This window comes from Balaenoptera borealis, assembly GCF_965194805.1.
Source record: "Balaenoptera borealis genome assembly, chromosome: 1".
In the NCBI taxonomy this organism is placed as follows: Eukaryota; Metazoa; Chordata; class Mammalia; order Artiodactyla; family Balaenopteridae; genus Balaenoptera; species Balaenoptera borealis.
The window spans coordinates 180,161,603-180,188,954 of NC_138860.1; the positions used below are offsets into that span (position 1 = coordinate 180,161,603).

The 27,352-nt window shown below is 47.2% G+C and overlaps 1 long non-coding RNA gene across 1 annotated transcript; it reads left to right on the forward strand.

Moving 5' to 3' along the window:
* The first annotated feature begins 13,720 nt into the window (after positions 1-13,720).
* LOC309631509 lies at positions 13,721-24,126 on the forward strand. The gene is made up of 3 exons (XR_014246323.1): positions 13,721-15,289; positions 15,324-22,429; positions 22,828-24,126. It is a non-coding gene; the product is annotated as an uncharacterized lncRNA (long non-coding RNA).
* The last annotated feature ends 3,226 nt before the right edge of the window (positions 24,127-27,352 follow it).

Sequence of the window (27,352 nt, forward strand, 5' to 3'; positions counted from 1 at the left end):
TCAGTAGCCTCATATTACAGAGGAGGAGATGAAAGTCCAGGAATGTGAAATAGGTTGCCCAGGGTCACACTGCTAGGAGGTGGCAGTGTTTAAAACTTTTTTTTTTAAATTATTAAGTATTTCACACAGACATTAAATAGAATTGGCACCTACAGACACGGTTGGTACCCTCATGCTCTCCTCCGCTCCATCATTCTCCCTTTTCCCCTAGAAGAAACTACAGTCACGAATTTGATGTGTATCATTTCTATACATGCTGAAGGATGCTGAATAACAGCCCCCAGAGGTATCAGGTCCTAATCCCTGGAACCTGTCAACATTACCTTAAAGTCAAAAAGGATTTTTGCAGATGGGACTAAGTTCAGAATCTTGAGATGGGGAAGTTATCCTGGATTATCTGGGAGGGTCCTAAATATCATCCCAAGTACCCTTATAAGAGAGGAGAAAAAAGAGATTTGACACAGACAGAGGACACAGCGCTGTGACCGTGGAGGCAGAGACAGGAGTGAAGTGGCCGTAAGCCAAGGAATGCTGGCAGCCACCAGAAACTGAAGGAAGTAAGGGATAGATTTGGCTTTGTGACTCCTTGGTTTTAGCCCAGTGATAGTGTGACCCCCAGAACTGTGAGAGAATAAGTTCCTATTGTTTTAAGCCACCAAGTTTGTAGTAATTTGTTACTGCAGTCACAGGAAAGTAATATACATGCTTTTATAATTTTACTATCTTTTTACATTGAAATATGTGGGGTTTTTTTAAAAAATTAATTAATTTATTTATTTATTTTTGGCTGTGTTGGGTCTTCGTTTCTGTGCGAGGGCTTCCTCTAGTTGTGGCAAGTGGGGGCCACTCTTCATCGCGGTGCGCGGGCCTCTCACTATCGTGGCCTCTCTTGTTGCGGAGCACAGGCTCCAGACACGCAGGCTCAGTAGTTGTGGCTCACGGGCCTAGTTGCTCTGTGGCATGTGGGATCTTCCCAGACCAGGGCTCGAACCCATGTCCCCTGCATTGGCAGGCAGATTCTCAAGCACTGCACCACCAGGGAAGCCCAAAATATGTGGGTTTTACAGTTTATGTAATGGTATACTGTAGGTTTCACCCTGAAAATTGCTTTTCTTGCCCCACATAATGTTTCTGAGATTTATCCTTATTGACACAAGTAGTGTCGGTTTAAAGGCAGAGAAGAATCTAATCTGCAGGGCAGGCACAGTTGGATCTTGAAGGGCCTCATTTTTGCCTCTGTGGGATGCTCTGCTGGGTAGAAGCTGAGGTGCCTCTGGCTGCCACGTTCTGGAAGGGCAGGGCCACACCTGCCCTCCCTGTACCCCCAGGTATGGGGACTCAGATGAACACGGATTTGCCATGTGTCGGGAAGGCTGGGCTCACTGGAGGAGGGGGAAGGTGTGGGGACCTGGTTTCAAGTGAACTCAGGGATTCCATGTCTCTGAGACCTCAGAAGAGTCAAGGTTCCCAGCCATGAAGAGAAAGACACTCAAAAGGAAAACTCAAATGGAGATGAGAATGTGTGTGCGCACGTGCATGGTGTGTGCGTGTGTGTACGGTGTGTGCATGAGTATGTGTGCATGTGTGTGCGTTAGTTCTGTTCCCTAAAGTTACAGACCCAGTTTGCCTCTCCCCCCAGGACGTGGAAAACAGTGATTATTTGTTGAATGAATGATTGAGTGTGATTATGAGGGTGAGAAGGGGGTTGGTGATCTGTCCTGTAAATATAAGCACCCGGCTATGTATGATGGAGTCAGGTTGATACAACTTGACACAAATTGTAAAGGTTGTGAGTGAATGAGTGACTCTGTGGAACTCATCTAGCATTTACACCTTTGTTGAACACTTTCACAGTTTATGGAGTTTTCATGTCCATGTTTTAAAAACTTGATTCTCACCTCAATATGGTGTGGTAGAGGCAGGCTATTATGCTCCCCAGATAAAGGAAAGCTGAAGATGAGGGGGTGAAGCAACTTTCCTGGTGTCATAGAGCAAGCAGGTGGCAAACTGGGGGTTAAATCCAGGTAGGTCCAGTGAGTGGGGCTCTGCAAGAGGACACAGGCTTTAAATCCTGATGAGCTCCATTTTAATCTCGGTCTCAGTCCTCAGGAGCTGGGTTTCCTGGGGCAAGTGACTTAACCTCTCTGAACTTCCATTTCCTCATGTTAAAAATGAGTACAGAAACAACTTGTGGGGATTGCTGGAGAGAGAAGGCACATATAGCGAATGGCACTCAGTAGGGCTCAGTAAGGACAGCTCTCATTGCTTTCCTCAACTGGATAGTATTTTTCCTCTTGCAGTCCTGGGCTATAACCTACATTCCACCAAAAGTTATCAGGGAAATTTAGAAATGCAAGCTGCCAAACCAGTTGGCTGGCATCAACTGCTATCACCAGGGGGCCTGAGTTATCCTTTTTGGGGCTCACTGGGGCGTGATGACCTGTGACCTGTGCAGCCAGCAGGGGTAGGAGCCCAGCAGATTTGGGGTCATCTCGGACTTCTGGAGAGATCTGAGAGACCACTTTCCAATCTGGGGTTTTTCATTATGTAGGGGGCAGTAAGTCCAAGGGACAGCCCCAGGCTACAAACTTAAAAGGGCCCTAGGCTGATGGAACTGGGCAGGAAAGATGCTGATGGGGGAGGAAACTATGGCTACCCTGGTTGGTTACCAAATGGACCTGAGGAGAATGAAGTAACACACAAGGTGGAAAAACCCACCAAAAATAGAATTGAGAAGCAAATGACAAACTGGAGAAAATACTTTCAACATCTCTGCTGCAAAGGGTTAATGTCTTTGCTATATAAAGAGCTCTTGCAAATCAATGAGGATGATGAACAACACCTGGTCAATGGACATGGACAGGCAATTTATTGAAGACATATGTGAGGGCTAGAAGCATATAAAAAATTGTTGGTCTTACCAGATACCTAAGAAAAGAAATTAATGAGTTACCATGCTCATACATCACAGTGGCAGTTGTGAGGGGGAAAATGATACTATCCAGGGTTGCTTAGAGTTCTGGAAGCTGGGACTCTCATATACTGTTTGTGGCAGAGTACATTGGTATCAGCTTTCTGAAGGGCAACTTGGAAAGTATGTTTCAGAAGCTCCGGAAATGTTTAGAACCATCCTCGGGCCATCACTTTGTACTTCTAGGAATTTATCATGCATACAGGCAAAGATATAAGCATGTTCATCACATTTTTTTTACGGTAGGGAAAACAGGAAAAAATCTTTAGTAAGAGGATATTGCCAATATGTTATGAAACTTCCATATGGTGGAGTACTCTGGAACCATGACAAAGACACGTAATGAAAGAAGTAACATTTGGGTAATGTTTCTTTCACTCCATGCTAGCAACCATTCTAAATGCTTAGCTCATTTCATTCTTACAACTGTTTGAGATAAATACTAACATTATCATCCCAATTGGGGAAGAATAGGAGGCACTGAGAGGTTAACTTTTCCTTGGTCTCTTACCTAGTCAATGGCAGACCTCAGTGTGAACTCAGGTAGTCTGTCTGGATCCAAGGTCTGTCTTTTTTTTTTTTTTTCCAGCCGCTCTGCGTGGCTTGCTGGGATCTTAGTTCCCCGCCCGACCAGAGATCAAACCCAGGCCCCAACAGTGAGAATGGTGAGTCCTAACCACTGGACTGCCAGGGAATTCCCCCAAGATCTGTCTTCTTAACTGAACTATACTACCTCTCAGAATTTTTAATGACTTGGCAAAATGTTCATGAAACATTGAGTGAAAAAAAAGCAGCGTCCAGAACAGCACGATCCTACTTTAAAGAACAAACAAACAAACAAAAAACAACAAAAAACCCAAAAAACTTATGCGTAGAAAAATAACCCCAGGACTTCCCTGGTGGCGCAGTGGTTAAGAGTCCGCCTACCAATGCAGGGGATACGGGTTCGAGCCCTGGTCCCGGAAGATCCCACATGCCGCGGAGCAACTAAGCCCGTGCGCCACAACTACTGAGCCTGTGCTCTAGAGCCCTCGAGCCACAACTACTGAGCCCGGGTGCCACAACTACTGAAGCCCGCGCACCTAGAGCCCACGCTCCGCAACAAGAGAAGCCACCGCACCGAGAAGCCTGTGCACCGCAACGAAGAGTAGCCCCGGCCCGCCGCAACTAGGGAAAGCCCGCACACAGCAACGAAGACCCAGCACAGCCAAAAATAAATTAAATAAAATAAATAAATTTTAATAAAGAAAAATAACCCCAGAATAATGTTAATAATGTTGACCAAAATGATGAGTAAGTACAACTAAGGGGTGAGCTTACGGGTGATATTTTTCTTTTTTTGGCCCCCAGCCATTTTCTAAATGTTCTATAATGAGGATAATAACTTTAAAGAATAAGGACATCCACGTGAAAGTTATTACAAATGAAAAGAAACAGACTTGGGGCCCATGTTGGTGCCTCAGCACCTAATTACCCCCCAAGCCAGTATCAAGGCAAAGAAATGAGATTCATGGGTCATTCTTGATGTTCTCCTAGACCCTTGTCCCTTCCTTTCCACTTAGGGAGTGGGGAAGCACTGGCATAGTTTAAGCGTGATTTACCTCCACCCAACAACCAAGACAGCATCCAGAAACACACCTTTACCCTACACCTATGATATGCCAGCCCCAGGGCTGGCACTCCTGCAGTTTATGGCAGAGCTCAGGTACCAGTACCTCTGCTTGACTTGGAGTCTTATGCCCGACCACTGTGTTATTCACCTCCCAGATGAAAGTAGTTTTTTTCACTCTTTTGTCTGGACCATTCCAATGGCTTCAGTGGCGGAGAACACTGATTCTCAAAGTGTGGTTCCCCGGACAAGCAGCATCAGATCATCTGGGAGCTTGTTAGAAACGCAGCTTCTCAAGACCCACGCCAGACCTTCTCGATCAGAAACTCTGGGTGGGGGGCAGTGATCTGTGTTTTAACAAGCCTTCCAGATGATTCTGATTTATGTAAAGGGTGAGGGTCACTAAATCAGAGGGATCATGGTGCTGGGTTAGAGTATTTGACGGCGTGAGAGGCATTTCTCATTTTTTTCAGATGCCCCCAAAGTGACTGGCTCTGCTAAACTCGTTTTTGAAATCCGGAAGACAGGCTCTGGGAAATGCGTTAGTCTCCCTTCCCCTCCCCTCCCTTAGAACACTGCTGACAGCTGATTAATGGGGAATGCTCTCCAAAGATTTCTTTACATATATTAGGTTAGGAAAATCTTTGAAAACTTTTTGTGGCAATTGTGCCTGCGAAGATTCCCTCCATTGGCTCTCCTCGGGGATGGAGAAGTGTATTCATCTCCTTGCAATTTAGACAATGACCTTGATTCTTGTACCTCTCTGGGCAGTGCTGGACTGGGAGCCAGGGGACCTGGGACCCACTTGGGCTCCAGCACAGATTCACTAGATGACCTTGGGACAGTCACTTCCCCTCTGGGCCCGTCACTTTCCCTCTGGGCCCCAGTGTGCTCCTCTGTTTAATTATAGGGTCAGAGGGTCCCTAAGCCTGCATCTGTGATTTGGAACCTGAACATTTCCTTCTGTTCTGAATTTCCAGAGCTGGGTTTGATTGAGAAGGTTCCCGGAGCTGTGTTTCATATATTGATTAATTTTAGGGAAGAAACTCGTGGAATTATAAAGAGAGAATGTGTGTGGGTGCACACTTGTGCATGTCTGTGCCCTAAAGACTGATGTGGGCTGAAATCCATAGAAGATGCAGACGGATACAGATAAAAGAAGTGGACTTCAGTTGTCTTTATTCCCTGAAAGATATGTTAACCAAAAAGTGTTGACTGATCCTGGGTTGGTTGCTGTGAGTTGCAAAATATGGACCATTCAGCCTCCACGTATTTGTGTTTTTTAGTTTTTTCTTGTAGTTGATTTCTACATCTCATAGCATTGTGGTCGGAAAAGATGCTTGATATGAATTATGGGCTATTCAAATGTGTTCATTGGAAAGTCAAGCATTTCTTCAAGTGCTCATGGACACCGAAGCTTTTACACTAAAGCTAGGAATCTGCAGGAGAGCAGAGCGTCCTTGGAATGAACTGGGAGTCCTTTAAAAACCCTCCAGAGGCAAATTCTTTATTTTCCCTTCAACTGAAAAGTAAGTCCTAGAGGGTAGGGGTAGGAGAGGGCAGTGGAGGGATGCTCCTGAACCAAGCCTCCCACTTCGTGTGCCAAGATCTGACCCCCCAAAACTTGGGGTGTGAGTGGGGGGCTGAGCCAGTTGCCTCCAGCTGCACGTCTGATTTATCCCAAGTATTATCAGTTTCTGTGCATGCCATGTTGTGTGAAAAGTTGAGAAGCGAACACCTACACTTTGCCGGTGGGCCATGTGCTCGGGCTGCAAGGTAAAGAGCATCTTCAGCTAGGTGATGTCCGCTGACCTACAGCGGGGTCACAGTGTCCAGCAGTCCGTGCCTGGCTAGTGCTCCCTGCCCCTATAACCTCTGCTGAGTGATGGGGGACCCAGGGTACCAACGGCTTTAGGCCCAGGGCACTGCTGCCCACCTGTAAGCCAGATCCTTGGGTCAAGATTTCCGGTGGCCTTGTTGGCTGAACCAACCCAGGGCAGTCAGTTTAGAACCCATTACCCCCAGTCCTATATAGATCCCAGCTGTAAGTCCCAAGCCATAGGGCTAATCATCTTAATCTTCTACACATCTGACCCTCTTGGGTTCAGATCCCCTGACTCTCCAGCTGTGTGATACTGGGTGACTGTCTGTGCCTTCATCTCTTCATCTCTTCATCTGTAAAATGGGGATGAGAATGCCCACTGATGAAAGGTTAAATGAGGTGATGTGTGGAAAACACTTAGCACAGCGGCTGACACTTAGTAGTTGCCCAATCAATGTTTATTATTATTAAAGATTTGTCACAAATGTTTACTGAAACAGATGTGACATTTATCGCCAAGCCGCAGCATAGCCAGAGGGACAATGTAGACACAAAACTGAGAAACAATTCAAAGGGGCTTTGGCCCTGGGTCCAGGGATCTGGGTTCAAATCCCAACTCTGCCGTCTTCCAGCTGTGCGGCTTTGGGCAGCTGTTTCTCGTCGGTAGAGGTGCACCTGGCTCAGAGGGTTGTCCAGATAGGTGACTAAGTAGACCAGAGTGGCCTGAATGCAGGGTTAAAGTCACAGGCAAGACTGGAGATCTGAGGACTTGCTCATTTGAATCTTACTGGAACAACTACATTTGCCCCTCTTCAGCATCCATGGGGGATTGGTTCCAGGAGCCCTTATGGGTACAAAAATCACAGATGCTTGAGTCCCTTATGTAAAATGGCACAACACAACAGAGTACAGCCCACCCTCTGTATCTGCGGGTCCAATATCTGTGGGTTCGGCATCCGTGGCGACAGAGGGCAGACTGTATTTCTTTTTAACAGTGGTGATTCAAATGACTTGCCCAAGGACACCCGACCAGTTAAGCGGCTGAAGCAAGAGTGGAAAGCATTAGAGAGAAGGCGGCATGGGGGGTGGGGGTGGGGGAGAACCACCTACACTCAGATTGAAAAGGATGGTCCTGATTCTCTCTGAGAAAGAATTCCATCATGGGTGGAACCAGAGAATGGAGAGGACCATGTACTCCCGGAGGGAGGCTATGTGTCCCCCCCACCAAAACTCCATTGCCCTCTAGGACTGGGTTTGTCTGCTGCTGTCTGCTGAGGCAGCATCTTTGGGAGGTGGCCAGGAGCAGCCTGCAGCTAAATGGCTTCTCTGCCTGTGATCTGGCTTTCCCCCACTGCGGCTGCCATGACAGGCATAGAGCAAAGAGTTTAGTCCCTTTGCAAGCTGGAAGCCATCTCAAAGGGAAGGCTGGTCCTTGATATTCCCTGAAAATATTTGAAAACGCTGTTTTTGGATTATAAAAGCAACACTTGCTCTTTGCAAAGTACGTAGAATGAAATAAAGACTGCCTACCACGACATCATTCTCTGCATTTTCTTGTTTTCATGTATTTGCTTCTAATATTTTCCCTGTACCTACATTTGCAGTCCTACTATGGGTTCAAGTGCTATTTTTACTCAAATCTATAGGAAAATATATCTTCACGTTCTCAGTTGTTTTATTCTTATTTTAATCCAGACAGCATATTTAATAGCTGCATCATGTTCCATTGTATGGATAGAGTGCAGTGTCATTAGCTATCCCAGCTGAGACTTCTGTGATTGCTTTCCCCTACCCCCCGGATAAATAATGCTGTGATGAGCCCCCTGGCACACCTGTTATGTAAAACCCTCCTCTCTTGGCCCCAGGGAACAGTGAAGCCCCATGGGCTCCCCTTGCATCATTTTCCCATTGCTTGGAGTGGGACCAAAACTCACTCTGGCTTCAAATGCCTGAGGCCAAATCCCTCACAGAAAGGACTTTCCCTCTTCTATTAATTGGGCAATTTGGAAACCTGGGCTTGAGTAAAAATATTATTTTTCCTTAGTCATTCTCAAATTGCTTATTCACCAAGTTAAAGCAGCCAGTCGAAGCAAGGGAAAAGAAAACAAAACCCCAAACTTCGAACCAGCTGTGCCGTGTTGTGTAGACAAAATAACCCTTTGACAGACCGATCGCATCACCTTTTTGACCTGTTGATTCCCCACAACGTCAGCGAGACTTCAGCTGTTCCAGTGGTTTGGGCTGTTGTTTTTCTCTTCTTTCTCCTTCTCCTTTCCCCCTCCTGCTCCTCCTTTTTTGATTGGTTTGCTGTGCAAACAATATTCCAAAATGGAGAGATGGAAGAAAAAGAAAGAAAAAGATGTTCACATACACTCCTGGCCCAGAGGAGTCAGACTGGTTTTTCTCTCCCTCCCTCTCTCTTCTTTCCTTCCTTCCTCTCTCTTCCTTCCTTCCTCCCTTCCTTTTTCTTTCTTTCCTTTTCTTTCTTCTCCTTCCTTCCTTCCTCCCTCCCTCCCTTCCTCCCTTCCTCTTTCTTTCTTTCTTTTTCTTTCCTTCCTTCCTTCCTCCCTCCCTTTCTTTCTCTTTCTTTCTTTCTTTCTTTCTCTGTCTCTCATTCTTTCTTTACATTTAAAACAATTGTGGGAAAACACACACACACATATATATAAAACACACCATGTTTTAACCATTTTAAACTGTACTATATGGTGGCATTTAGTACGTTCACAATGCTGTGTAACCATTACCACTATGTAGTTCTGGAACATTCTCACCCCTCCAAAAGGAAACCACATACCCATCAGTAGTCACTCCCCATTCCTCCCCTGACCCCAGCCCTTAGCAACCACTAATTTACTTTCCGTCTCTGTAGATTTGCTTATTGTGAATATTTCCTATCAATGGAACCATAAAATATGTGTCCTTTAGTATCTGGCATCCCTTGCTCAGCATAACTCTTTCCTGCTTCATCTGTGTTGTAGCAGGAATCGGCTCCTCATTCCTTTTTATGGCTGAATAATATTCTATTGCATGCATATACCTATACCTGCGGTTTTGAGGCTGGTATTCCCCTCAGGCAGCCTGGTGGATTGGATGGGAGGGCAGGGAGCACTGTGAAGACAGGGCTGGCTGAAACGTGGGCTGACAGCATCAAATGTGCTAATCATCTGGGTCACTTAGGTATGTTGGGTTTTCTCCTCTTAAAAAAGGAAATAATGTAATAATGTCATTTTTTAAAAAAGGGTTGCTGTGAGAATTAATTGGTTAAGTCAGATAATGCATTAAGAGTTATTACTATTCCCTGTCTAAGAAAATCAATACAATTTAGTCTCCAGCAACTCACTCAATGCAGGTGTAAGTCCCAGCTTCATCATTTACTCCTAAAGTCACTTGGCTGAGGCTGTTTCCTCACCTGCTTGCTTTGCACAGCTATGGAGAGAATGAAATGTTATAAATGAGACTGCAAACCATAAACAACTTTAAAAATCATTTAAAAAACAAACAGAGTTTAGTTTTGGTTTGGTTTATACACCCTCTTTTCCCTAGAACAATAAAACACAATTAAATGAGACAAAAATCTTGTAGGCCTATTGAAGGAAGGATAAAAGAAGATTGAAGATGGGAGTAGAGGAAGGAGTTGAATCAGAAACCTAGGCTGAGAGAAGCTATGGCAATTGAGAACTTTGCTCTGAGCTTCCTAGTGGACAAGGCAAAAAGGGAAAGCAAGTGGTTTAATCAATCTGATACAGGGTCTATCAACCTAGTTACCAGTGATATATTGGGCTGGATGACTCTTTGTTGTGGAGGGCTGTCCTGTGTCCTGTGGGATGTTTAGCAGCATCCCTAGCCTCTGTCCACTAGATGCCAGAAGCATCTCCCAGCTCCTTCCCTGCTCAGTTGTCATGATTAATAATGTCTCCAGACAATGCCAAATGTCCTCTGAGGGTGAAATCTGCCCTGGTTGGGAACTGATGATCTAGTGAAAGAAAACCATCCTTGATGTGGGGTCTTCTGATAAAGGACTGGACAATGTGACCAGCAAGGTCTTCAGGATTAGATCTCAAAGTCCACACATTTTTCAGCCTGTGCTGTTCCCAGCCCACGAAGACATCAGACCCGGCTCCAGTGACTTCTGTCATTGAGGTTACTCTTCTCTGGGTGACACTATCTGTTCCTCCCATCCCAGGACCGTTTCCTTGGTTAAGCACGTTTGCCAGGTGCTGGGCTAAGCACCTCATGTGCTCCTCACAGGCTTTATCTCATGGACTCTTTAGACCATGTCTTTGCATATTATTTCCATCCCCATTTTACAGATGTGGAGACTGAGCTTTAGAGAGGTAAAGTGGCTCACCAAATGCTATCCTGTAAGTGGCAGAGGGACTTTTGAACCAGGGTAGCCTGGTCCCTGTACTTTTAGCTACTAGAGCAATGGGGCGGGGGGTGATTTTGTCCCCCAAAGGACCTTCAGCAATACCTGAAAACAATTGTGGTTGTCGCAGTTCTGGGGGTAGGAGGGGGAAGCTACTGGCATCTAGTGGGTAGAGGCCAGAGATGCTACTCCGTGTCCTACAATGCACAGGACAGGCTCCCACAACATAGCATTACCTGCCCAACAGGTCAGTGGTGCTGAAGTTGAGAAGCCCTGCCCCAGATGCTGGTGCAGTGGGAGGAGAGGTGAGCCTGGTGGGATGGGGGGGTGGGTCCTGGAGGAGGAGAGAAGATGGGGAGCATGATAATAGGGTCCGTGGGCAGGTGGGGCCTCCACTAACTGCATTTGGTGGCCTTCTCCACACCCTCCCCACCTCCTAGAATAAAGACCCAGACCTGGATTTTCCCATCTTTCAGCTGACGTTTGCATAGGCGCAGGAGAGTACTACCCAGCACAGGAAATTCTCGGAGGTCTTAAGAGTCTAGACATATTTCTTTCTTTGTTTTTAATTGATGAGGAAACGTTGGAAGATAAATGGATAATCCCAGACCCGCAGAACCATCCAAGGTGGTTACACCGAGAGTCACGAGAGGAGGCTTTGGAGTCAGGCGGGATGGAGGTCTGGGTACCGTCACTGCCTGCCCGGTGACAAGGCTTTGCTCCACCTCCGGGGGCCACTGCACTTGCTACTTCTGTTCCTCCTCCCTCATCTGCACAATGAGAATAATAATACCCAGCCCACAGTATTGTTGGGAGAATTCAGTGAGATAATATATGTGACAGCACGGCCCCGGCCACCCTTCAGTGCTCACCATGTGGTAGTTCTTATGGCTGTTGTTATTATTACTATTTAATTATTGTTAGGATCTGAATCAGGAATATCTCTAGAGTTGACCTAATCCAACCGCTTGGTTGCCAGATGGGGAAAAGCGAGGCCCAGAGAGGCAGGGACCCACCCGACGTCACCCAGCGAACAAATGGATATGCTGGGCTCTTGCTCCCAGCCCGGTGCTCGCTCTGGGGCCCATCCTGTCCAGAGTAGGAATTTCCACCTGAAGTTGGAGCGGGGATGTATAAATAGTGTCTCCAGCCTTGCCTTTCCTGAACCAATTTGTAATTAATGGCTTGTGGCTGTGTTTCTCCCTGCGGCAGACCTGTAAAACCTGTATGGGAAGCTGCTGTGGGCAGGGCAGCTGGCTGCACGGCCAGCCTCTCTGTTCTGGCCCCTTTGTTCCTTTGCTCCTGCAGGAAGGGGAGGATGGGCCACCTCCTCATCCTGCCTCCGCCCCCCCCAGCCCTTTCCTGCTGGCCAGTAATCCACGCTTGTCTGGGCTGTAATTTGTGGCTGGTGCTGAGGCCATTCTGGGGTGTGGGGCTCTGCTGGGAGCGGTGGGGAGACCCCGAGGGGCAGGGGCTCCTTGCTGACATCTGAAGAATTTGGGATGGCGAAGCTGGGGGTTGGACGGTGGCCCAGAGGAATGAGGACAGCAGTGGGTGCCAGGTCCAGCCAGGGCCGCCTCCCCCGTCCCCCAAGGTCCCATGGGTGATGCCACTGCAGCCAGAGTTCCGGGAGCTGGGGTGTCTCTGCCGTAGCTGCTGACTTTGGCAAAAAAGGAATCTTCCTACTTAATACACTCTCCTTCCAGATAGACGGGGGTTTGAAGTCGGCTGTGGAAAGGGAAGACAATCTTGTTACTAATGCACCATAGAGTACAATAAATATTCTGCTGACGGACTCCAAACCCAGGAAACAATTCTGAAACTCTAAAAAAATAATAATAATAAACAAAAAGAACCCAAACCTTCCTGAAGCCTTTCTGTTTTGGTAAAATTTTATGAAGATGGGAAGTGAAGTCACACCCCCTCCCTGCCCACCCCTCCACCCGGCATCTCTCTTCTGGGTCAAGATCTTCCTCCTGGGCTGAGAACTGATGTCTGATTTTACAACTTTGAGGTCAGAGCATCCGGCAAGTGGGTTGGGACGCGGTGCCCTTGTCCCAAACCCTCCTGATGGAGGGGAGCCTCCTCAGAGCCGACCCAGTAAATACCTCCCAGCCCTCTTCTCTCTCCCTCCACACCCCACAAGCGCACCTAGCTTCACAAGCATCTCCATTTTTTCATTAAATCCGAGAGTCATAGGGAGGGAATGACCTGGCTACTTCAATTAATTTTTTTTTCCCTTTCAAATCATAAGGTTCAATTTCCTTTGGAGGAGGTGGTATCTTGCAGGGGGAAGGAGGGTTTAAAACGTAGGGCTGCATTTGAATGTTTGGTCTTGATAGGAGATAGGGACCAGCATGGAAAATCATCTTTATCACCCCAATATGGAAGAGAGAGCGTGTGGCCTGGGCTGGCATACCAAACGGCCTGCCAGCCCTTATCGTAATCCCAGTGGGCGGCCGCCCCCCCTGTCACCTCTGCTATTCCAGGCAAGTGTCAGACGTCTTCCCTGCTGTAGGGAGACAGATAGCACCGAGCTGGGCCGGCGCAGCGGGCATAATAAGAAGTGGAAATTGCTCCCAAGGAAAGTTTTCTGAGGAATTAACTTCTGATGGGTGGGAGAGGTGGTGTGGGGTTGGGCGGGCAGGGAGGGGGTGGGGGAGCGGGAGGAGGAAGATGGGGAGCTGGGCAAAGGCAAGGAGAACACCGGCAGCATCCGAGGAAGGAAGGGGAGGACTTGGGTTTATCCGGAAGGGACGCGTTGCGTCGATGGGAAAGACAGTGGGCCAGCCGTGCTCCTGGGGGAAAGGGCAGCCGAGTGGCCGATGGCAAGGGCTTTGGGACCCCGGGACCCCCAGCTGCCTGAGGGGAGGGGATCTGAGTTCCCCCTCTGGGTGCCAACTGTGCCGCCCGTTTGTCCCAGAAATCACGCAGCTTTGGGCGGGAGGGATCCTTGCCCTGATGCTTCTGCCGACTCTCCTTCTCGGAGCAGCTTCCACCCCCATCCCAGCCTCCTTCCCTCGTTCAGGCTAAGTCTAAGATTCCCACCCCTGTGCGGAGGGCTCCTAGGCCTGCAGAATGCTTCCTTCCAACCTTTATTCATAAATATTTGTTGAGCACCTACTGTGTGCCTGTCACTGTTCCAGGCACTGGGGACCCAGCAAAGAATAGGACCGGCGGGCCGGATGCAAAATCGGGGCCAGCGAAAATAAACACCTTCTTGCACACAAACATGCGGAAAGATAAACCGAGAGGAAAGCCCTGTAAAGGATATGAAATCTGGTGGGGCCGTAGGTGGTGGAGCGGCCACATTGCAGCCATGAGACCTGGGGCAAAGGACTGCTCCCCATGCCTCACATTCTTCACCTGTAAACTGGGGATGAAACACTTCATTTTCCGGGAGGTGAGCTAGTTATAAAGGACCAGCACTCGGCACAGAGCCTGGTGTGTAGTAAATGCTCAATAAAGCTTTGTTCACGTTTAATAAGCAAGGGCAAGTGCAAAGCTGGCAGATGCCCACATTGGGCAGTTCTGAGTATGAGAACATGGGGAAGGAGCTAGACTTCCTCAATCTGAATCCTAGGTCACCTGCGTCCTCGCTGTGGGACCTTGGGCAAGGACGTGGCCTCTGGCCTCAGTTTCCTCATCCATAGATTGGGGATGATACTGGTAGGTTCGTTACAGAGCTGTGGTGAGGATTAAATGCCTTGCTATGGAAGGTACTCAGCTGCAGTGCGCTAAGTGGGAGCTATTCTGTCACAGATTCTGATACGCATTTGACCATGTGTGCTCAGGGGATGTCTAAGATGGGGGGTGGGGAAGGCGCTTGGGCTGTGAGCCAGCTGCCCATCTTCCGTTCTGCGTGGACACCCAAGCATGACTGATGTAGCCCTGGTGTAGTGCTGTGGGCCACGCAGGGGCAGAGGGGCAGGAGCGGTGCATTACTGGCCTGTTGATTTGCAGGGGCCCTCAGGACAGCTAATGAGGCTAGATACCCAGAGAGGGTGTGGGAACTTCCTAAGGCCACACAGCAAGCGGATGGCACCTACCTGCCCCAGCCTGGTCCTGGCAGGGGCGATGGAGGAGGTCACAGGGAGAGGATGGCTCTTCAGTTTTAGCTCCGGGGAGCTGGAGTGATCATCCTCGAGTAATTGGGTGCTAATACCATTATGCCTCCTATTTCATACTTTCCATGTCCCCAGGGCTCTCTCTCCAAGGATCTCAAAGCCCTTTACAAGACAATGCCGCTGTTAACTCCTAAATCCTCCCCGGCCTGCTGGGAGGAGAGGTGGGTGGTATGTGTGAGATGCTGAGGAATTAACCTCAATTATTTTCCTCTGATTCAGACTTCACAGAGTTGTCAGGTTGGCTCTGGGGTTTGGGGGGCCCCAGTCAGCACTTGTGGGGCGGAGGCCAGAGGCCGGGCGGGACTGGTGGATTTGCTGAGCAGGGCTCTGTTTTCTGACTGAGCTGGTTGTGGCCGTGGTTTCACTTCCTAATTTTCAGAACAGCCCCGGCGTGGGCGGGGGGGGGGGGGGGCGGGGGGGAGGAGATGGTCAGGAGCAGTATTCCCATTTTACAGTGGGAGAGATTCAGAGAGGGCAATGACGCACTTAAGGTCGCACAGCAAGTGAAGAGCAAGGCTGGAATTTAACCCCCAGCCGCTGCTTTGTCACCAAGCACAGGGTTGTCTCAGAGCTGGGGGGCAGGGCTGGGTTCCAGGGCCTGGGCCTGCAGGATGGGATGGCTGGCCTCCAATCACCGAGCTGTGTGACTCAGGACCCTTGCTGCCTGTCTCTGAGCGGGACCCGTGAGCTGATGCTCCAAGGTCAGGGTCTTAGGTCTCGTGCTTGCTTCCAGATTTGAAGGGGTTGCTTTGCTCCACACTGATGGAGAAGCACAGGCCCCTAAGGGGACTGGGTGAGAAAGGAGGGTGCTGCAATCATACATTCATTCATTCATTCATTTATAAGTGCATGTATTCATCAGTTACGCTTTGTGCTCCCACTGTATGGGGTGGAGGTTAATCGGATGGGCTCTGGAGTTGGGCTGCTGGGGTTCAAAATATCCTCCCTATGGGACCTTGGGCAACTGACTTTATCTCTCGAAGCCTCTGTTTCCTCACCTGTAGAAGGGGGGCAATAACGGGCACTAGGTTCCCTCCCCGACCAGGCCCTGAGCACCTGCTCTGAGCCAGGCCTGTTCCCCGACTTGGAAGATGGCAGTGAACTGTGCAGACAGGATGGTTGGCAGCAGGCCCCGTGTGACCCAGTGGGGGAGGCAGACAAGCCCCGCACAAGTAACTCTCTAACCATCATGTGATGGACGCACCCAGGGGTGTGAGATGGTTGTGGGGATTAGACCAGATAATCCACAGAGATGCTTTATGTGGGGTTTGGTGCATGGACAGTGTTTAATCAGTGTTAGCGGGACTTTTGTTGTGCTGGGCCCTACACTGGGAGCTGGGGACATGTGACACACACAGCCGTGTCCATCAGAGCCTACCTGCTCACCGCAAGTGAGGCAGAAGCAGCATCTCCTGGTGGCAGGTGGCAGGGGCTCTCCTCCCGCCTTCAACCCTCCATCTGACCTGGGAGGAGGGGACGTGAGGCCGTCACAGGGACCAAAGCCAGGGCCCCGGATGCACAGTGACCTGTCTTTGGACGGGGGGCATGGACTTGTTTCCGGAGTTAAGTCTCTTGGGCTAGGGCTGCAGGGAAAGGGGGAACCGGCTCCCATTTCACAAATGTGGAAACTGAGGCCCAGAGGAGTGATAAGACTTGCTCAAGGTCACAAGGTCAGGCCTTGGCTGATTCCAAGAGCCACTGGCTGCCCCAACATGGAGGCCTGGAGAAATTCTGGGGTTTGGAAGAGCATTTGGACTCCCTCTTCTGATGACCCCAGAGAGTTGGGGTGTATATTAGAAATGGCTGGGATTCAACACTTTGTGGAAAATAATAGTTTCCTGAGTGTTCATTCAAATGTTTATTCACTGCAGGGCCCAGATTTCCAGGTGAATATAGCCCAGATTGGGAAGGGAGTGACGCCGATTCTGGGTTCGTGTCACCCCACCTATTCTAATCCTAAAGGATGGGGGAAGTGTGGGCGGTGTCCCACGTAGGGTGGCCAGATTTAGCAAATAAAAATTCAGGATGCCCAGGTAAATCTGAATTTCAGATACACGATGCACCATTTTTTAGTGTAAATATGCCCCAATATTGTCCTGTATTTTATTTGGCAACTCTAATCCTATGGGTGGAGCAGAAAGGAAGCTCAGAGTTATGGAGCCTCTTCTGGGCCTTAGTTTTTCTGTCTCTCCAAGAAATCTTTTTTTTTTTTTTTTTTGGCCGCACTGCGCGGCTTGTGGGATCTTAGTTCCCCCATCAGGGATCGAACCCAGGCCCCCTGCAGTGGGAGCACAGAGTCCTAACTACTGGACCGCCAGGGAATTCCCCAAGAAATCTTTTTCTATAAGAGAGATTAGGAACAAGACATGCTCTGGAATTTCCAAAAGACTGCCTGAGTACAGGGGATGGGTCAGCGGTTCCCTGGAGGGTGTGTGATCTTCCCTTTCCTTCCTCTGGATTTCTTCCCGTCCCTGCTCAGATACTGCCCTGTGGGTAGAGCAGGGATGAGCCGGGGCTGTGGAGTCAGGCAGACTTGCATCCATCTGACTCCTCCTGGCTCTGATACTTCTGAGCTGAGTCACTTTTGTCCAGTCCTCAGTTTTCTCGTCTGTATAATGGGCACCATGATAAAGTCTAACCCACAGGGCTGTGGGGAAGCTCAAATGCAATAGTGGATGAGAGATTATAGTGCTTTTGTTTTAACCAGGGTTGCTGGCTCCGAGTGAGCCTGCCGGGTGAGGCTGGAGTGAAGTCCATGGTGCTCCACCTGGTACTTTCTTTTCTGGAGGCAAATGTTCATTCTGTATGAGGCATTACAGCACGATGGGGAAATGGGGACGGCTCCCAGGGGTGAGAACAAGGTGATCGCAGCAACAGATGGAAACAGAGAAAGTGTGGGAATGTGTGGCCTCCGCACGCCTGTCCTCAATGATCAGTAGATTCCCTCTTCCTGACAAGGGGACCCTGAGAACAGCATTTAGCACTGGCTCAGGTATCCTGTCCTGAAGTCCCTGGACCTGCCAGAAGGTTTGCTGTGTGACCTTGGGCAAACATCTTCCCCAATCTGGGATTCGGTTGGGAAGAATCTTCCCTCCCTGGTACTCAGGACTATTAGGACCATCAGTCTTGTCTTCCAGGGAAAGACGCTGATACGGTCCCCTTGGCACCTAGGATCTGGAAAATAGATGCAAGAAGTAGGAGGGGCTGTGCTCACTGACCTGCCTGTACAGGTGTCTTAGCAATCCCTCCATCGCCTCCTCTGTTGCCCAGGTCCTGCTCTGTGACTTCTGGTCCTCATCTCTCTGGTTGCTTTGTCTCTCTCTGTCTTTTGTCTCTCTGCCTTTCTCTCTCTCTCCTCCTTCCCTCTCTCCCATCTTGCCTCTCTCTCTTCTCCCTTTCCCATCCCTCCTCCCTTCTCTCCTCCCCTCCTTCTCTCCTTCCCTTTCACTGCTGCATCTGTTTATCGCTGAACCACTTTTCCTGCAGAGAGACATTGGAAAGCCCTGGCTCCAAACCACTGCAATCCTAATCTTCCCAGCTGACTGCCTGAAATGTAATTTATGAGCAAGGCTCGCCCGGCTTCTCTATCCTGAAGCCTGGGCAGGACTCCCAGCCATTGATGGGGCCGGGGATACAGGAGTGGAGATGGGGGCTGGTGTCACTGGGTCATCTCCCATTCTGCTCTATCTGCCCATCAATGGGGGAACAGGTCCAAACCCGGCTGGGGAAGATTTTGACATGGAACAAACTTCAGTTCTGGGTTCATAGAATACAGTCACCCCTGAAGCAGCAACAAATTGCTCCTCTCCTATGGGCTCTGCAAAGCTTGGGGGCAGGGAGACCTCGTGGAGGCCACAGGATTAGGCCAAGACATTCATGCACACTATCATTCATTCATGCATGCATTCATTCATGTTTTTTTGAGCTTCTGCTACATGCTACACATCAGTGCTGGGAGATGAGAATATAATTTGGAGCACAAAGAGACCAGCTGCTTTCTTTTTGGAGCTGACACTCTGGTGGGGGAGAGAGACATTAATCCAACAGTTACTTAAGAGAATGTTAAACAGGTCTCCTTTAGATGGTGATAAAGGAGAAGTACGTGGTGCCCTATAATATAGGGTTTGATTGGGTCTGTAGGAGGAGGCATATAGGAAGCCACACCCTCTTTTTGGAGTGATTAAAAAAATACCATTACTTGAGCATTTATAAAGACAGCTAGGCAATCACAAACATAATTCCTCCTCCTTTGCCATCACTTTGGATCCTGTTTTAATTTAGCTTGACTTTAGCTACCCCTCCAAGCAGACGTGCTGGGGTTCTGATGGCACCTAAGAGTCCCCAGGAATGTGCACTGCTCTCAACTCCTCTCCTTCCTCATCCTCAGAAGTGCTTATGCCTCCTGGACCCGTAAACCAGGACAGGTAAAGGCAACTTTCCTCCGCTACCTCTGCCCCCACTGCTCTCCCTGCCACTGCTTTAGATTCAGGGAGGCATGGAAAGATCGGAGAAGAGGCTGAGGTTCTGCCGTTGGAGGATTTTGTGCCTGCCATACTCCCCTCTTTTGACCTTTGTTCTCACTTGTAAAATGGGCTACCCAAATGGGTGATCTCATAGAATTTTCTGTGGCCACAATTGATGTGGAAGGTATTTATTGTCTTGGAACCCTCTGGAATAATCCTCACACTCACTGCCATCATCCCTGTCAGTGAAGGGTCCCTTGGAGGCAAGGGGCAGGGAGAGTTTCAGCTCCCTTCTTTCTGGGACTGAAACTCCCAGCTTCTGGAAGCGCATCGCCAACTTCTCAGCAGAGCAATGCTGCCACCTAGTGGTCACCCTGTGTCTTTCTCTTCTGGAAGCTGAGGCTCAGCCAGACTTGAGAGCTGCCGTCAGTAGCCGCTCTACAAATTACTCCCCCGCCCCTCAAAGTTCCCAATGGTCAGGGATTCCGTATCTGGTCATTGGAGGGTAAATATTGCAGTGGGGAAAGAAGGGAGTGAGGATATAGGGTACCTGCTCTCATCAGCTGAGATTCCATGGGGAGGGGAGTGTGAAAGCAGAGGTCTGAGAGGCTCACAGACTTCAGCTGGACCTCAGCAGTTGGAGGCCTGTCAGTGTCAAAGGCAAGAAACTCATTCGAGCGAGGCTGACCCTGTTTCTACATCCTGCCTTTCTATAGTCTGTTCTCTACGTGGCTTCCGGGCTGATCCTTTTAAAAATAAGTCAGATTAGGTCACTTCTCTGCTCAAAATCCTACAGTGGCTCCACTTACAGCAAAGCCAAAGACAGCATCCTGGCCCATGATGACCCTCCCTACCCGTGTTTATCTCTCACGCCTCACCTTCCCCTTGCTGGCCTCCATGCCATTGCTCAAACAGACATGACTGCCCCGCCCCAGGGCCTTTGCACTTGCTGTTCCTTCTGCTTGGAATGCGCTTCCCCCAGACATCCACCTGGACTGCCCCTCGTGTTACTCAGCTCTGTGCTTAAATGTCACTTGCTCAGAGAAATCTGCCCTAACTAAACGAGTAGCCTCCATGACTTTTATTTCCCTTTTCCTATTTTCCTTTCTTCATAGGACTCATAACAGACTATAAATTTGTATGTTTATGGGGGACAACAGGAGAAGGCATAGCTTCTACTTTTGGGAGTTTTCTGATCTGAAGAGGGAGACATCACTAGGGTCCTTTAAGAAGTCCCAGTCTGATGGGGGAGAAACAACTTCTGCCGATGGAGGTCTCCTGCTCTGGGAGGAGACTGACGGTGTCTTGTTGAAGGTGGGAGCTGTAACCCCGGAACACGGCCCCTGGAGTGTAGCAGGTGGGGAAGGGCAGATGTTGGGATGACCCCGCAGAATGCTGATGTGTGCTTGTCAGCATGAGATGGCAAGTTTCATTTGTCCTCCTGGAGACCATACAAAAGGTGAATAAAGGTCCCCACAAACAACACCTTCAGCAGAACTAGAAATCAGAAAATGCAGACTCAAAAATAACACACAAAGGCTGCCCATAACAGCTATGATTGGTATAAAAGCTGCGTAGGGTGAAGGGTCACAGAAACCCCGCAGGAGGATCTAGATGGCAAGATTGTTAGCCACTGGAGGGCTCAGAAAACACGAGCAAAAACATACTTCCTGTCAGCTAGGGGCTCGTCCTGCAGTGAGAACATCTCTCTCTCGAATATCCCAGGAGCAGGAGGGGTTGCCTACAGACAGCCAGACTAGGAGAACCCAACCTTTCCCCAATCTGTAATAAAGAGGGCACTGGACCCCAGCGATATTAAGATATTGTAAGACTGTTGAGATGGAAGTGAGGAAAGAAAGTGTGAGGCAGGGTTTTACACTGAGCTGAGCCATCCTTCAAGTCCAAGGGTTCCCAACACAATTCTGACAATTTCAGCCAGTGTTGTTCCCATGGAGTCCATCTGGAGGAAACTCAAGGTGAAGATGAACTTCGGCCACTGAGAAGTGACTGACAGAGAGCTGGGGGTGTGTTGACTGTGATTAAGCTTGGAAAGAAGACTCCACAGGTGTGGGGAATAGAGTTGCAGATAGGAGCGTGAATGATCGTTCCCTTGACAGTGTGAGGAATGATGGGAGGGATGGGAGAGAGAAGCGTGGGTTTGCTGAACGCCTGGTCTGTAATTGCTGGGAACCAAAGACCATCACTCAAAGTTGACAAATCAAAAATGAAATATGAAAACATGTAACAGAACACAGGACATCACTAAGATAGGAAACTTTAGTGCCTAAAAAGGGGATGATGGAGGAAAGGGGATGGTGGGGGTGAGCAAGAAGAAGAAACACCTTGATTTTCTCACATTCTGAGAAATGGTGGACCAAAAATATTACGTAAAATTATAATAATAAACAAAAGTATGAAACTCCTTGTATAGTGGAAGAACCACATACAAAAGCAAAGGGAATGATTCGCATAGTAAAAGGCTTATAAAACTCCATAAAAACAGAAAAAATGACATGAAGTAATGTGACAAGAAGAGATATTAGAAATGTCAATAAATATAAATGGGCTCAATTTGCCCAGTAAAAGGAAGAAAAAATCCAATTTGGAGTCTACAACTGAATTCAACTCTATGCTCTAGATAAGAGGCATACCTAAACCAACGTAATTCAGAATAGGTGAAAATAAAAGCTGGGCAAAGGCACCCTAGGCAAATGCAAAAAAAAATCTTAATATATCATCATCTTAATATTAGCATGGAGTTCAGACTAGAAAAGTAGTAAGATAAAGAAAGGCACTTTAGAACATATGAGTGTGTAATCCACAAAGGAGATAATGAGTTATGAACATCAATGCCCTAAATAGTATAGCAGGTGTATTTATAAAGGAGAAGTTACATGAGATACAAGAACACACTTCAATTCACTTTCTTTATTACAAGACAGATAAAGGGTATAGAATGTCTCTGTCATGTGATTAATCACTCTCATCCACTGACTGACCCTTAGGACCACGTCACATATTGGTACCCCCACCTCAGGTACCAATTCCTGGATTATTGAGGATAAAAGGTCTAACTCTTTTTTTTTTTCTTTTTCACACACACACACACACACACACACACACACACACACACACACACACACACTGTATTTTATTTTTACAAGAGATAAATAGACTGACACCAAGCATTGTACATGGATGACCACAACAAAAGCAACAATGATTGCAATTACCAAACATGAAACACACTCATACTATGTCATAATATTGACTTTCAGTCTAGTAATCCTCCACTGTAACAGCTCCTTTACTTTGCAGTGAAAATTGATTTGTATATTCTTTGCCTCTGAGACCTTGTGGGATTTTTTTTTTTTTAATTCAGACAGAAAGTCACAAAAATTATACTCATCCTCATCAGTTCACTCAGTCCCATGTAATTAATTTTTTTTTCATCTTGATCTTAAAGGTCTAACTCTTATAACCAAAAGACCCCAAAATAATTGGCTTGAAGAACAAGGAAGACCTCCTCTCTCACAGCTGCTTGGTTGGTGGGGCAGCTCTACTCCAGAGAGGTTTTCAGGAAGCCAGATCCCACCCACCATGCTTCTCTGCCCTCCCACTGGGCATTGCCATCATTTGCATGGTTGACGTGGGTCACTGTGGGTTCCAGAGAGAGGGAAGGGAGAGGGGAGTGTGGAGGAGGTGCACTCTCTGTGGAGCATGGAAGGGGCCCACAGGGCCATTGGTGAGGACTTGGCATCATATGTGTTATTTAACTGCAAGGGAGGCTGGGAAATGTAGTCTCACCATGTGCCTGGGAGGAAGGGAAGAAGGGATTTGAGAAGACAACTCATGGAGTGGAAATGAGTCCCAGTACTTTAGAAAACTATTAGGTGGTATCATCTGGCAAAGCTCTCAAACACACACCCCATGACCCAGCTCTGCTACTCCTCAGAGGGCCCAACAGAAATGAGCCCATATGTGCACCAAAAAACATGGACTAGAATAGTCAAAGCATCACTCTTCCTAATAGCCCTAAACTGGAAACAATCCAAATATCCACCAGGAGTAGAATGCTTGGACACGGTGAAAAATGATACAGTAATGGAACCGAGCAAAGTACTGCCACGCAGAACAGCATGAATAAATCCTGCCAAAACACTGTTGCATGAAAGAAGGTACCAAGGAGTACAGACAGTGTGATCTAAATGGCAACGTTCAAAACCAGGAAACACTCCTGAGGGTAGAATTGGGGAAAGTGGCTCCTTTTGGAGAGGATGGGCTTGGAGGAGGTGCTAATCATCTTCTATTTCTCAATCTGGGTGGAAATTTCATGGGATATTCTCTTTGTGAAAATTCACCCAGCTGTATCCTTAACGATTTGTGACTTTTCTGTATTCATGTTATATTTCAATACATATTTTAATTAACACAACTATTAAGAGACAAGAAGATGTGACGCATCATGGAAAGAGGGCTCATGTTTGAGGAAGGAGAGTCAGCACCATGAAATTCTAACTCTCTCAAAGCCAGTTGATAAATATACTTTGATTCTTGGAAAAATGTCAACAGTTTTCAGTGAACTGGATGTTTATCCTAAAGTTCACATGAAAAATTAACCAGTGAGCATAGCCAGGAAAACTCTGGAAAAAAGAGGGCACTGAAGGACAGAACTGTATTATGTATGATGCTTCAATCATTAAAACAATGTGGTTTTGGCTCATGAATTCTCAAATGGACCAATGAAATAGAATAGAAACCCAGAAATAGGTATTTAACATTTCATAATGTTACTACATCACCGATGGAGAAAAGCTGAATTATTCAATAAATGGTGCTGGGACAACTGAATGCCCACGTGGAAAAAATTTTTTGCATCTCTACTCTTTCCCTGAACTAAATTACAAAGGATGCCATTTGCAGCAACGAGGATGGACCTAGAGATTATCATACTAAGTGAAGTAAGTCAAAGACAGATATCATATGCTATCACTTATGTGTGGACTCTAAAAGGCAGTACAGACGAACTTGTTTACAAAACAGACTCACAGGCATAGAAAACAAACGTACGGTTACCAAAGGGGAAGGGAAGGAGGGATAAATTAGGTGTATGGGATTAATCAATACACACTATCTTATATAAAATAGATGAACAACAAGGATTTACTGTACAGCACAGGGAACTGTGCAATATCTTGTAATAACCTATAATGGAAAAGAATGGAGAAAAGAATATATATATGTATATATATATATGTATAGCCGAATCACTTTGCTGTACACCTGAAACTAACACACTATTGTAAATCAACTATACTTCAATTAAAATTTTTAAGTAAAACAAACAAACCCCAAAGGAATCAAATATTTAAATGTGAAAACGAAACCATAAACATTTTAAAAGGAAACATGGAAGTATTCCTTTATGATTTTAAAGTGCAGGGACTTTCTTTTGTATTTTTTTCTTTTTCTTTTTTATACTTAATTTTTTTTTCTTGTGATGAGAACTTTTAAGATCTACTCTCTTAGCAACTTTCAAATATGCAATACGGTATTATTAACTATAGTCACCATGCTATACATTACATCCCCATGATTTATTTATAACTGGAAGTTTGTACCTTTTGACCACCTTCACCCATTTTGCCCACTGCCCACCAATCTGCTCTCTGTATGAGCTCAGTATTGTTGTTGCTTATAAGATTCCACATATAAGTGAGATCATATGATATTTGTCTGATTTTTTTCACTTAGCATAATGCCCTCAGGGTCCATCCTTGTTGTCGCAAATGTCAAGATTTCCTTCTTTTTTATGGCTGAGTACTATTCCATTGTTGTATATACCACATTTTCTTTATCTGTTCATCCATCGATGGACACTCAGGTCGCTTCCATGTCTTGACTATTGTAAATAATGTGACATTGAACATGGTGGGAGTGACGGGGTGCAAGGAGACTTCCTAATTATGACTCAAAATTCTAGGAGCCATTAAAAAAGACTGGTGAATTTACTTACATAAAAATAAAAAATATTCTGCATGCTGAAAAAAATCTTATTATGAGCGAAGTCAAAAGACAAATGACAAACTGGGAAAAAATGTTTGCAATTCATATCAGAGGCAAAGGGATAATCTCTCCCCAGAAGAACTTATAGAGATTGATTAAAGAAAGTCAAACAATCCAGTATAACATTGGGCAACGGTATGAACAGACAGTTCAGAAAAGGAAGAAAAGACAGAAAAGCAAGTATAGATATGGTTAAATGTACAAAAAGAAGTTCAGCTTACTTGTAGTAGAATCAGTGTCCACGGAAACTACAGCCACGGGTCATTTTCCTTCATCAAACTGGCAAAACTCTGAAGGTAAGATGATCCCTTCTGTCTGTGAGTCTGTGGGAGAAATAGACCCTCTCCTGCTTTGCTGGTGGGACAATGTCTGAGTGTCTGGGCTCTGTGAGAGCGAGGAGGAGGGCAGCTTGGCAATAGCCATCAAAATTTCAAATGCATGTCCTTTCTGACCTAGCAATGCCCTTTTGGGAATTCATCTTACAGAAATACTTGGACACATGTGAGATGACAACTGTATACAAAGTTACTCACCACTGTATCGTTTATAATAGCAAATAATTGGAAACAACCCACACCCAGCAATAAGGGACTGGTTAATAAGATTATGGTCCATCCACAAGATGGAATGCCGAGGTCAAGAGAACACATTAAGGGAAAAGACAGTGTGTTCAACATTTTACATTTTGTGTCAAAAGAGTCACGACTGAGAATGTATATTCTTATTTGCCTGGATATGCAGAAGAAATGTTGGAAAGATACTTAAGAAACTGTGAACAGTGGTTATCTGTGGGGGAGGGGTGCTGAGAATTGACAGGTGGGGGACAGAGGTGGAGGAGAGTGTACTGTGTACATTTTTATGTCTTTTGGTTTTTGAAGCAAGTTAATGCATTAGTTATTCAAAAATTAAAATGAAATGAAATTTAAAATAAAACTGCCCAAGGATGCACATTATGCTTCGTACACTAGTCTCTGTTCTCAACCGCACCCTCTCAGACACATTTAAAAATACGAACCTGGAGAGTGGCTTCTGTCTGGCTCGGCCACCCTCCTCCCACAAATTGGAAAACTCCATTTCTTCCAAGGAATCTTCTTGGATTAACCAGAGACCTGGCTGTGGCCAGTTATGGCAGCTGCTGCAGCTCGCCCTCCCTACTTCCCTCCCCCATTCCTCAGGACTCCCACCCCCACTGTCTCTTTCCCCTGCCTCCCATTCCTAGAACTCCACCCTTTAGTTCCCAGGGGATATGGATACCTCAGGCCTGCACTTGTCCAGGTAATGGCGTTGCTCATCAGAGAATGCTAGTACCTTCCCTCTTGGGGTGGGGATGCCGGGGTAAAGATGCCCCCTTGTTCCTGCAGGGTATGACCAAGGATGCCTACAGCTGCTGGCCTATTGCCAGCCACTATTTGGGACCACATAAGTTGCCCGCTTTGTGGGGAAATCCACACTGCAAAAGGCAGAGAGCAAAGATGGAAAGAAACCAGTGTCTTGGTCATATCTCTGAGCTGCTGCTGGATCAAACCTTACCTGATCAGACAATGCTGGGCTCCAGTTATGTGAGCCCATGGATTCCCTTTGTGGTTTAAGGCAGATAGAAGTGGGTTTCCTGAAAGCATCCTCAGAAGGCATCCAGCTTTCTTACCCTCATTTACACACGAAGAACTGAAGCACAGAGTGATCGAGGCACATTGGTCGCCTGAGTGGCCCTGGACCAGGCTTGTGCCCAGCTCTGGGGCATGTAGTGTTTTACCACCAATGTGAAAGGTGGGGATGCCCGTAGGATGCACTTCCCACTGTGCTGAACCTGGAGACAGCTGTGGTGCAGTGGACAGGGCCTCAGTTCCCCCTTTTGTACCATAAGGGGTTGGGCTAATTAACTCCTTTGCCTGAAGGCCTCCTGAAATCCCAGGCTTTGTGGTGGA